The 13408-nt window shown below is 35.5% G+C and overlaps 1 long non-coding RNA gene across 2 annotated transcripts; it reads left to right on the top strand.

The window, feature by feature from the left end:
* The first annotated feature begins 365 nt into the window (after positions 1-365).
* On the top strand, positions 366-6674 carry LOC138371521 (uncharacterized). 2 transcript variants are annotated; one of them, XR_011230529.1, is made up of 3 exons: positions 366-390; positions 1534-1611; positions 6566-6674. It is a non-coding gene; the product is annotated as an uncharacterized lncRNA (long non-coding RNA). The 2 variants fall into 2 exon arrangements; XR_011230530.1 differs by lacking the exons at positions 366-390; positions 1534-1611 and adding exons at positions 3309-3394; positions 4200-4282 and having other exon boundaries at positions 6566-6668.
* Positions 6675-13408: the final 6734 nt, after the last annotated feature.

Here is a 13408-nt window from a genome sequence, read left to right as displayed (position 1 = left end):
ACATTATGTTTGTAAATCAACTATGTATGTACTTTCCTGAATAAAATTGACTTTACTGTACACTTATATTCTCTGTGGATTTGTTATCCCCTATCGTTTGGGAGAAAAAAAATGACTAATACGTTCAGCGAATGACTTTGACTTCAACTTCACTTTGACTTCGTTCATGTCATCGTATTTTCCGTAATATATAAAGGTTATGACAATGAAATTATATTATTGTGTGCAAATAAATTTGAAATTTCATGTATCCTAAAAATAGTAAAATAAAGAATAAGAATAATTAAATAATTGTTGTAGTAAATTGTCACACGTTCATCATACGCAAACGAACACACAGTGTGGAGCGTCAGTACAAGATCGCTGCCATTTTAAAACACGGCTTCGAATGTAAGTAATGTTTTTCTTGTACTAACACTGTGTTATACAATAGATTAGGTCTTGAATTCACAAATTTAGTTGTTACATCTGACAGAGTATGTTAGACGGTGTAATGCTGGTCCATGTTGACGTATTTGTGGGCTTGGTTGGTTTAAATGTGATGGCACCCCAATATGGGCACCCCACAACTGCTGCATATTCTAGCTTTGGACTAACAAAAGTGGTGAACAATTTCTTTAGTATTTCACCATCCATGTATTTAAAAGCAATTCTGAAGTTGGAATGCATGGCATAGGCTCCTCACACAATGTTCTTTATGTGGTCCTCAGGTGATAGTTTTCTATTTAGAACCACCCCTAGATCTCTTTCTTTATCAGAATTCCTTAAAGATTTCTCACATGGTGGTGGTTGTTATATGTAATGGTGGAGGTTGTAATTGTGGGAAAAACCTACTGGGATTGATATAGGAGGAGACTACTGGAGACTTGGACTGAACTAAATTAAAAAATTACTGTCTGCAAATTAATTCCAAGAATCTCTAGCTAGGGTCGTAAATCCTAGCTCCTCTTTTCCTAATGATATATTGTGGGCTGTAAGGGACAGGTGGGATGAATGGATTAGTTGATAGAAGTTCCAGTCCACCTGTTGACAGGGATCTCACATCAGCTTGTATATTATACAAGGATAAGATTTGATAAATTCAGTTATATGACTGAACACTGGCTCTGTTTATCAGAGATTTAAACATACATAGTCTAACCTAGCTCCATAACTAACAGCCATTAGGTTCTTATACTATAAACAAATTAAATTGCAAAAGTATAATAAATGACTTTAAATGTAGTCTAAGCACTTAACTAAGTACTAGATATTATTCAATTAAATGAACTTGTATGATAACTTATAAATTAACTAAGCAAGCAATTGTTAACTTTATTTATATATTCAAATATATATGCAGACATATTTATATTCAATTTATATGATTATGTAGTCAGCTTGACTGAATCCTTTTCCACACAATGGACACTCATGAGACTTTATTTACGCATTGCGACTGAATCTTTTTCTGACAACTGGACACTCATGAGGTTTAGTGCCTGGACAAGGACCTGCTGCTCATCTACAATAATATGTATTGTTTCATTGCAGATTAGAGATTCTAGATAGTTCTAGATTTCCGAAGTACTGAAACGCGCGCCATACAGGCTTGGTGGATCTAGGTGCAAGGTAAAATTATTTACATTTACTTGTTTTTTATTTATATGCATATATATATATATATATATATATATATATATATATATATATATATGTACACATATATATATATATATATATATATATATATATATATATATATATATATATATATATATATATATATATATATATATATATATATATATATATATACATATATATGTTTGTATATGTATTTGTATGTATATAAATTTGTGTGTAAATCACGGAAATTAACATGTGGTGAAAAATGTGAGTGTCAGACCGCGAAAGAAGAATTGCAACTGGAATTTCTGTAAGTATTTTCATATTTAAATAATACATCTTCAGGAGGAATAATTCCTTCTGAAGATGTATTACTGAAATATGAAAGTACTTGAGGAAATTCCTGTTTCAATTCTTCCTCAGTGGTCTGACACTGTCATATGTAATTACCCAAGTTTTGAAAGTGAACAAATTGTTTACACTTGTTGTATTATATACACACATGAAGTGTATTATGTAGCATTATCTGTAATCAACTGATTTTCAGAGCTGCTCATTACAAAATACTCTTTAAAAAATTGCTTCTTAACAATAAGAGCATTTCAATATATCCATAATCATCTGTATCAAACCTTATTACAGGTAAAACCAGTAGGCAGTCTACTGTATTTTATCAAACCCTTATTAGAATAATAGATCTCGTAATAATTTTGCAAAAATAGTGGCATTTACTATTTTTAAAAGATTATTAAAAAATTTGCCGATATGGTGCATTCGGAAGACAAACCAAATTTTTCACTTTTGACAATTGAGCACCTGCTACATCCAGATTCTAGGGAGGAAAGGAAGGACAATCTTACTGGATCCCATAGCCTCTCCGAGGCACAAACCAGGCTTGTACACAACCCTCCCCCTGCACCCAAGCTATGTCAACAGGTCGTTCTTTCTCTTCGCCCTTACATCATCACACACAGAGATCACAATAACGTGATGCATCAAATGAACAAATCCACAAGGGCCGTGACGAGGATTCGAACCTGCGTCCGGGAGCATCCCAGCCACTGCCTAAATCGACTGAGCTACAACAGGGTAAAAGGGTTGAAACCGAACTTCTACTGAACTTCCTGGATCCTTTTACACTGTTGTAGCTCAGTCGATTTAGGCAGTGTCTGGGATGCTCCCGGATGCAGGTTCGAATCCTCGTCACGACCCTTGTGGATTTGTTCATTTGATGCATCACGTTATTGTGATCTCTGTGTGTGATGATGTAAGGGCAAAGAGAAAGAACGACCTGTTGACATAGCTCGGGTGCAGGGGGAGGGTTGTGTACAAGCCTGGTTTGTGCCTCGGAGAGGCTATGGGATCCAGTAAGATCGTCCTTCCTTATTTATTTTTTAAATAAAGAATTATTACTCACTCTTGTAACAACCCCCACACCAGCTTTTCTCAGCATACAGTTTTCCACAAATTGTATATAATGCATGACTTATTTTTAGAATTTTAATGCATATTGCATCTGTCAATACATTATTAACAATAATATAGGTAATATGGTAGTCTAATGTAGAAATTTGACACTTTAACAGAATGTATGAGTATAAGCGTAATGTAATAATTCAATAATTACTATTTGTAGTTTTATGTAATTAAAACTATTTGGTAAATATTTTCTACACAATGCTTATACGCTTCCACCCCTGACAGAATCTGTGGTGCAAGCCTTACCTTGTTGAGCGCAATAAGAAAATTGTCTTCAAAACCTGGAATATTTGCAATGTAATATTAAGTAAGTAAATTTTATAATTTTTGTATTATATATGTATGTGTATATACTGTATATGGATATATGTGTATATATTTGCATATCAAGTATTGCTGATATGTTGAAGCATGTACTGTATTGGTGGAAACAGATACACGGTTAAGATTGCCAATTTACTGTAGTCTAGTCTAATTCAATCATTTTTAGTAATCTTTGAGAACATTTATGGTTGAAGTTGCCGGTGCCAGTGGACCACTTTGTGCTTTAGGCCTGGTGGAGCTTGGTCCACCAGGCTGTTGTTTGGAGTGGCCTGCAGATCCACATACAGTCTGCATATGATATACAGTCTGTTGATCAATTGAACTACAGTAGTTAGTTTTTATCATCCGAATGCACCAATATGTCTTCATTCTTTCCAGATGAAGGAACTAGGTAATATTCATCATCTGAAGCTTTTCCACACTCATGATACACGAGAGGTTTAAAAAACTTTTAAAACTTTTAAAACTTTTTGACCTATGTATTTAAAAGCAATTCTAAAGTTAAAAAGTGTAGCATAGGCCCCTCGCAGAATGTTCTTAATATGATCCTCAGGTTATAGTTTTCTATCTAAACCCACCCCTAGATCTCTTTCTTGATCAGAATTCTTTATAGATCTCTGTGGCTCGATCATAGAAACTGAGTAAATTCGTTACACTGGACCTTCCAGATCGAATACCATGCTGACAGTCTGATATATCATTCAGTACGTCTGCATCTGAAATTGAGCAATACCGGATTTATTATTTGGTTTTATAAATTTTATACTTATAATCTTAACTTATTTCAGAGACCACGAGTAATCTGGGCTTCGAACTCAACAGAAAAGCCTTCCGTAGACCTGCTTCTTTGCTACATAATAGACAAAATTTAGTAAGTATTGATTTATTATGTGTTTGTTTATTTATTTATTTTTTCTTTATATACAAGAAGGTACATTGGGGGAGAGTACAGTGACTTGAAGTTATACATTCTTGTAAAGCAACTAGCACTCATAGCGTTTTGGGCAGATCTAAGTATAGACCAAGGAACTTACCATCTTTTTTATTTCTGATGTTAACATTGTGTAACTGTAGATGAATTGCATTTGTTGATTTGCTCCCAAGTAAGATGTTGTAGGTCCTTTCTATGTTTAGTGTGAGTTTGTTGGTTGACATTAATAAGTGGATTTTTTTTTAATTTATTGTTTACATCATTATTTAATATGAGTGGGTTGGAGTCTGAGTAGATGAGGTTAGTATCATCATTATCTCATATCTCAGTGATTTTGTCGTAATGGTCAAGTAGCTGTACTGTACAAGTAGAGGACATGAGAGATAGCTGTAAGAGGTATTTCAATATCTTCCTGCTCTAAATCCATGTTGGCCTGGATTGTGGAGGTCATTGGTCTCTATAAAACTAGTAACCTGACTCCTGATCACTCTCAAATAATTTTATTATGTGGGATGTTAGTGCAACTGGTCTATAATTCTTTGCCAATGCTTTACTACCTCCCTTGTGTAGAGGTGCTATGTCTGCTGCTTTAAGAGCCTCTGGTATCTCCCCCGTGTCCAAGCTCTTCCTTCACACTATACTGAGTGCCTGTGCTACTGGCACTTTGCATTTATTTATAAATATTGAATTCCATGAGTCTGGACCCGGGGCTGAATGCATTGGCACATTGTCAATTTCTCTTTCAAAATCTTTCACACTCGTGTTGATATCAGTTATATTTACAGGGGTTTGGATATCACCCATAAAGAAGTTGTCCGGATCCTCCACTTTCATGCTTTGTATCGGAGTGCTAAACATGTCCTCATACTGCTTTTTTAGGATTTCACTAATTTCTTTGTCATCCTCAGTATATGAACCTTCACTAGTACGAATAGGTCCAATACAATCCAGTGGTTTTTGCTTCTCCTTGTGTAGGATTTTTATTACCTAGAACATTTTCCCAGTGAATGTTTGTAAGTTCCCTGTTTTTTTTCTCCCAGTCTATCCTTTTATTATTAAAATTGAATATATTGAATAGCCCTTCTCGCTTGTTGTTTCTCTTGGGCCTACTACCGTTATTGATGTTAGTTTGTTAGTGTCTGAGACAGTAATGTCTCTGATTAGCTCATCATTGTTCGGGAATATGAGGTCGAGTGTGTTCTCGTTCCTAGTCCGTTTTGTTATCTGCTGATTGAGCGAGAATTTGTCACAGAATCTCAGTAGTTCTCTGACCTGTGATTGGTTATTTCCATTTCCATTTTGGGTGTGTTGTTTTGGTAGTGATTCGTCCAGTTCTGGTAGTAGTGCGGTTGTTGTGTGGTGTAGTACTTGTGTGATTGTTAATGACTTGTATTCCAGTCTTGTGGGTATCTCCTTTCCCCTACGGGCCAACTGCTTTGTTCTTACCTAGCATTTGGCTTTGTTTGGGTATGAATGTTTGTGTGCCGTATATTTTGCAAAATTTGCCATATATCTCAGTATTTACTCCTCTGCCTAGCAACAAGTCTGTCTAATTATACTCATTAACTGTTTTTCAAAGTTCCCCATAGTGTCCTTTATTGAAATCGAGTTCATGAACCGTTTCAATGTTCTTATTTTCTTCTAGATTATATCTTAAAGTATATTTAAATGTTATTGTTATTATTGTTATTAAATGTTATTGTGACATTGCATTGAAATTGAGCTGTGTTGTTTACCATACTGTTCATTTCATGAGTATAGTTTATTTTTTTCATTTCATTTTTTTAGCTGTTCTTATTTTTCAGTGATGGGAATATCAGATCATTTGATGTTCCCAATTTACTGATGGAAGCATCAGACCATTATAGAATGCATCGGATGAGGTAGTTTGGAATGGTGGGGAGGACGAGAGGGGGGGATGGTGGGGAAGACGAGGGGACAGAGGAGAGGGTAATGGTGGGGAGGACGAGGGGACTGGGGAGTTGGGGATGGTGGGGACAGGGGAATGCTGGGGAGGACAAAGGGACAGGTGAATGGGAGATGGAGGGGGAGGAAGAAGGGACAGGGGAGGGGAAAATGGTAAGGAGGACGATGGGACAGGGAAGTGGGAATAGTGGGGAGAATGTGGGGACGGGGAAGTGGGAAGGACGAGAGGACTGTGGAATGGGGAATGGCAAAGTGAATTATAATTATATATATTAATTAATTCTTATAAATTTCCAGAAGCCTGTATCAACACCCACACTAATGCAACTGAAAGAGATGTTGAGACAAGTATTGCTGATATGTTGAAGAACGCCCCAAACAAACTCGGTGGAAACAGATACAAGGTAAAGTTTGACAATTTGCTGTAGTCTAATTCAATTTCTTTTTAGTAATCTTTGAGAACATTTATGCTATGAATAAGATAAAATAATGTAACTGATTTTGACTAAATATGTAGATATATTTAATTTTCTGAGCACTAATAATGAAAGAAAACCAAAATAAGAGGTGGCTACTATCTCTAATAATGGGCTGGAATAATGCAGGATATAATATTGTTTTATATAGATTCTTGTTTTAGTTTTTTTTCTATAATATGGAAAGGGTTTTTAATTAATAAATTAAATATTATATAATAAAATAATGTATTATTGAAAACAATTAGTAACAAACAATATTTCATTACAGGGTGGTGAAGCAAGAAGACATGTGCATATATGTGTCTGTGTGTCTGTGTGTATATATGTATATATATATATATATATATATATATATATATATATATATATATATATATATATATATATATATATATATGTATATATATATATATATATATATATATATATATATATATATATATATATGTATAACTAGCTAGTTTTAACTTTATATATATATTATATAAAAAGTTTGTGAGGAAGACCTCTGGTGCCAATGTGGGGACCCATAGCCTCGGAGAAGAAAATAAAAAGTATTCAGAGGAGACCTTGTGGTCACTCACTAAACACTAATATTATCTTCTACCACCCCCATTCTTTTGTATGTACACATATATATTTGCTTTATTTGAACTTTGTTACAAAGAGGGAGTTACATATAGGTTACAATGATGGTTATCATAGGTTATCATATATATATTATTTATATATATATTATTTATATATATATATATATTATTTATAAATATACTATTTATATATAAATATACTATTTATATATAAATATATTATTTATATATAAATATATATATATATATATATGTATAAATATATATATATGTGTATAAATATATATATATATATATATATATATATATATATATATATATATATATATATATATATATATAATATATATACTATTACACTACACCCTTATATATTACACTAATATATATATATGTATATATATATATATATATATATATATATATATATATATATATATATATATATATATATATATATATATATATATATATATATATATATATAATATGTGTGTATATCACGAAAATAAACACGTGATTAAGAATGTGACAATGTCAGACCACGGAGGAAAATGAAACAGGAATTTCCTTAAGTACTTTCGTATATTAAATACATCTTCAGAAGGAATGTATTTCCTTCTGAAGATGTATTTAATATACGAAAGTACTTAAGGAAATTCCTGTTTTATTTTCCTCCGTGGTCTGACATTGTCATATATATATATATATATATATATATATATATATATATATATATATATATAAATATATATATATATTATATATAAATTATTTATATAAATATATATATATATATATATATATATTATATATAAATTATTTATTTATATATATTATTTATATATATATTATATATATAATTATATAGGTCATATGTTTTTGTATTTTTGCTGATTTGTAAGTAAATAATAAAAGAAATATAAATTATTTGATTTTTTTACCCTTAAATTGGTTTTAATATTTAAATTGAAAACAATAATATAATATAAAAAAAATATAACAAAAATAATAATACATTATAAAATAAAATATAATAAAAATAATATAATATAAAATAATATAATTTAATTTCAAGAAATTTAACTTATAACACAAAGATGTGAAAAGGGTGTAAAGAAAGATGTGAAAAGAGTGTAAAGTTGCCACAACATCTCAAATTAGTGTTACATACATAGGTCTTGGTTATAAGTTTTGGAAACCTATTTAAGTCCACACACAATATCGTATCTGATACGATAAAACAAACGTTTCCAATCCTTTCAAATACTTTCCAGATATGTTGGGGCAACCTAAAATTGTTTGCTGGGAAGTGATCCTGAAAATATAAAAAGGGGGGTTAAACAATACTAATCAGCATTTTCACCAATTATACTTATTACAATACATACACATATGTACAATGCGAGTGTCACTTTCGCACAGGACAATAATAAGATCAATTTTGCAGTCTTCTATCCCAGTGAGTCCACTATCTTCTTTTATACGTCATCCACGTTCAATGGTCCTCACATCTGTGAGTTCACCCTATTCAACACAACATGGGCCAGTCCTACACCGTAACGTCATGGTGCCCAAACATACCCCACTTCTTCTCTCCTGCAACACACTGGGAGAGAAACCCGTCCTCTTAAAACTAACGTCGCTCTTCGCTCACATGCGCGCTATGGCCAAAAGTGGATGTAATATGAAATGAAATCGACTCACAAAAGAGACGTACTGTCCCGTTTACTGTTTGAGTCGTCCGGCCTACTCGGAAAGGTTAGGAGAGGAAACTTTCAATTAACGTTTTACATAATGTTATGAAACTTTATGAGAATTTCCTGCCCACCTAACCTACCAGAGGACCCTTAACTTACTGTTGTTGAAAAAAAAAATCCCAAATTTATTAAAAAAAAATTTTTCATCTTCAAATTACATCCACTTTCGGCCATACGGGTAAACGGCCAAAAGCAAGGTTATTTTTAAGAGGACAGTTTGGGCAGAGAACTTCGGCAACATGCTGACAGGGGTCACAAATATCACGAACAGGGGTCACTACCCACACCCTGGCAGAAGTATCCAGCAACACACTAGCAGAACTTCTCAACAGATGGCTGGTACAGCTGTCTCGTAACTCGACTTGGCTTATCCCGGGTACATCGGTCCAACCAATAACATTTCAAAGACAAAGCACTGCCTCTACCGATGGCAGCACTTGTCGGAAAATCCGACACCATTTAATAATATCATACAGACAGATAATATTGCTGTGTTGTATAAACAAGTTACCCATAGAAAATGTAACTTGTAGTGGAATTTCCGTCTATAGAAAACAGGATATCATTACCACATACTATTATAAATTCACCACCTATTATGGTGGGAATTATTCTTAAATACATTAGCCTCTGGACTTTACCATCATAAAAACATCTCATATAAATTAACTTAATTATCAGAATTAAAATAGAGTAAATGTGACCCTTCTATCACTTACTGTCATCTGGACAATGTAGACCAGTAGCGTCAGTGAGGAGGGAGTGGTCAGCCATTGTTATTGAACTTAGACCAGAGGCACAGGAGCAATTCGGCTCCTATTAAATTCTCTTGGACGAAGTGTTATGGAAGATCAGAGTAGTGATCTGCCATCATCAACATGCTGTCATCAATCTCAAGGGAAGTGTCTTTCCGAAACCCGTTTGTCTTTCATTTATGGCCATTAATGTCAGTAGATATAGGGTGACCCAGTTAGATCACAAATGATCGACTCAAACAAGGTAATTAAGCCTAGGTCTTTATGGTTCCTTGTACAGTGTTTTCTCTGATATAGCTGTCATATATTAGGATTCTGGCTTTACAGCTAGCGCCCTTTTGACAGGTCAAGACGAGGAAGCATGCTTTGTGCATCAGTTACCAGGGTGATGGAAGCTACCTCACAAGAGGAAAATGTGGTGTCTACACCCTAGTTATACCTGGTGGACTAAGGCCAACTGTACAATAAGATAAGGAACCTCTTCAATGTATGTAGTCTAATACTGTAGTTTGATTGGCTGCATATATATAAATTCAATATAAACCCCCACTAATGTGTAGAGGAACGATTTGTGAGATTATTGCAGAAATACAGTCCACTTATCATCATACCAATTGCTATCGAAGTATATAAATTAACGTAAATATAAATTCATATAAATTAAATAAATATAAATCTCACAGGTCGGTTCCCACAGCACTTGTTCTCACTGGAGCAAGTCAGGAGTTCCGGACTGCCCACTGTGAACTGACCTCTGGAGCTTAAGAGACCCTCCTCATCACGTGTGAGAACATAAAAGTCACTAGCCAGATAGTAAGTGCACTAGGATAACATGTAATGACAGCCTTTTACTGGGGAACAGAAAATATGGTCGGGTGCATGCAATAGATGGCGTTGATGTTACCATCTTCCTCACCAGAGGGCATTGTCGTCGACCCACCTCCTAAATGAGTGTCGATTAGGAGCATTCCACAGATGGCGCTGACCTTGCCACACCTCTGCCAACAGACTGCGTTGTCGTCGTTGGCAAAGTCAACCCTAAAAGCCTTGGAGTTGGGGGTGAACTTCCACAGATGGTGTTGATATCATCACAAGCATCTACATGGTGGAGTATTAATCTTTGTGGGACTCCTGGTTCAACCTTGACGACGAGCGAACGTCTGACATCTTCTCCGCCTGGGAGCGCCTGATCACGTTTTGTTTTCGCGTTTTGGCTTTGCTACTGCCGTTTGTCATCCCTTTTCAATGGTCCGGTTGTACGACACCTGGCGCACATATTGCCTTGGGTCACGGGAGTGTTGATTTTTTTTATCTTGCCCGAAACGCTATGCGTATTAGTGGCTTTAGGTATTGTATGTACTAGCTATAAATATAAATCCAACATTATGTTTGTAAACCAACTATGTATGTACTTTCCCTGAGTAAAAATGTATTTATTTATTGTTTATTATTTATTTTTTATTTTTTTGATGTGGCCTGGCTGGTTCTCCCGGCGGGGTGACAGTTTTCGGGGACCGGCTTGGCCGAGAGGTGCCGGTGGTTAGTGGGCTCCTGGTGTGCCCTCAGCCGTTTTTTTTTTTTTTTTTTTATTTATTTTCTACCACAGACGTGACCACACATTTACAATGCTAAGCAGCATATATACATTTTCTTCTGTCCTCCATGGACAGAAGTTAAACATAGAGTTCAAGGGTTTATTGAATACTCAACCACAGAAGGTGATTCGGTGCTTTTAAAATGCTAAGCTAAGCTACATACGTAAATACATAGATACACAGATTTACGTATGCCCTACATAAAGTGTTTGATGTGTCTTTTACATAGTGTCATTAATGTACATTCACAAAGGTGAAATGTAATTCTGATCAGCTTCCATATATACTTTATACCCATACATATACATACACACACATATATACATACATATATACACACACATGCATTCACATACATCTGTCTCATTTACTCTGACAGGGTGAGATAGCTGATAAAGAAACTAGTGTGCAATTAAGCACTTAATCACTGAAGGTGATGAAGGTGCTTTTACAAGCTCAGGTAATATAGTTACATCATATATATACATTGAATAAATGATATATTACATGGTCAATCTTGGATACAAGTCCAATATATCATCAAGTGTTCCAGTACTCATATAGTAAGTACAGAGTTCAGCATACCTTAGCCCAGGAGGGCGAAAGTCAGTCAGTATGGGACATTCTACAATATAATGTTCAAGAGAGTGCATGTTTTCTCTTTCACAAAGTTGACACATTGTGTACTCGACATTTGGGGGCGGCTGGTTTCTGCTCTGCCAGAGGACACTGGATGACTTTTTCGTTTTAGTTGGGGGCTGAGTTTTGGTTTTACTACCTGGTGTTATCTGTGTACTCACCTAATTGTGATTGCGGGGGGTTGAGCACTGGCTCTTTGGTCCTGCCTCTCAACCGTCAATCAACTGATGTACAGATTCCTGAGCCTACTGGGCTCTTTCATATCTACATTTGAAACTGTGTATGGAGTCAGCCTCCACCACATCACTTCCTAGTGCATTCCATTTACTAACTAATCTGACACTGAAAAAGATATTTCTAATGCGTCTGTGGCTCATTTGGGTACTCAGCTTCCACCTGAGTACTCTTGTGCGTGTGCCACCCGTGTTAAATAATCCATCCTTGTCCACCCTGTCAATTCCCCTTGGAATTTTGTATGTAGTGATCATGTCTCCCCTAGCTCTTCTGTCTTCCAGCGACGTGAGGTGCAGTTCACGTAGTCTGTCCTCAAAACTCATGCCTCTTAGTTCTGGGACTTGCCTAATGGCATACCTCTGAACTTTTTCCAGCTTCGTCTCTTACTTGACTAGATACGGGCTCCATGCTGGGGCTGCATACTCCAGGATTGGCCTTACATATGTGGTATACAAGGATCTGAAGGATTCTTTACACAGGTTTCTGAAAGCAGTTCTGATGTTAGCCAGCCTCGCATAGCCTAACATGGCCGAGAGTTAGCCTATGCGTACCCTTCTTGACGCTTATGTCGACCGAGCACGGTCGACATAAGCGTTAACAACACTCCTCTTGTACCTGTCTGGGCAGTCGCTGTTGGCATTGAGGCACATTCCTATGTTTGTTTCCTTAGTGTAGACTGCAGTGTGGAAACCTCAGCTCCTTTCCATGACTGTTACATCTAGAAAGGGCAGCTTCCCATCCTTCTCCATCTCGTAAGTGAAACGCAACACAGTATTCCGCTCAAATGCCTTCTTCAGCTCCTGCAGATGTCTGACATCAGATACCTGTGTAAAAATGACGTCAACATACCTGCAGTATATGGCCAGTTTCAAGTTCATGTTGACTAAGACCTTTTGTTTGATGGTACCCATGTAGAAGTTCGCAAACAGGACACCTAGGGGAGAACCCATGGCGACCCCATCTACTTCCTTGTATATGTGCCCATCCGGGCTCAAGAAGGGTGACTCTTTAGTACAAGCTTGGATTAGTTTCCTTAGAATGTTTTCTGGTATGTCAAGAGGAGTACAGGCCGGATCACGATACACTTT

The sequence above is a fragment of the Procambarus clarkii genome, chromosome 36 (assembly GCF_040958095.1).
Source record: "Procambarus clarkii isolate CNS0578487 chromosome 36, FALCON_Pclarkii_2.0, whole genome shotgun sequence".
In the NCBI taxonomy this organism is placed as follows: domain Eukaryota; kingdom Metazoa; phylum Arthropoda; class Malacostraca; order Decapoda; family Cambaridae; genus Procambarus; species Procambarus clarkii.
The sequence above is the reverse complement of the archived record's forward strand: the minus strand, read 5'-3'. Positions and strand labels throughout refer to the sequence as shown.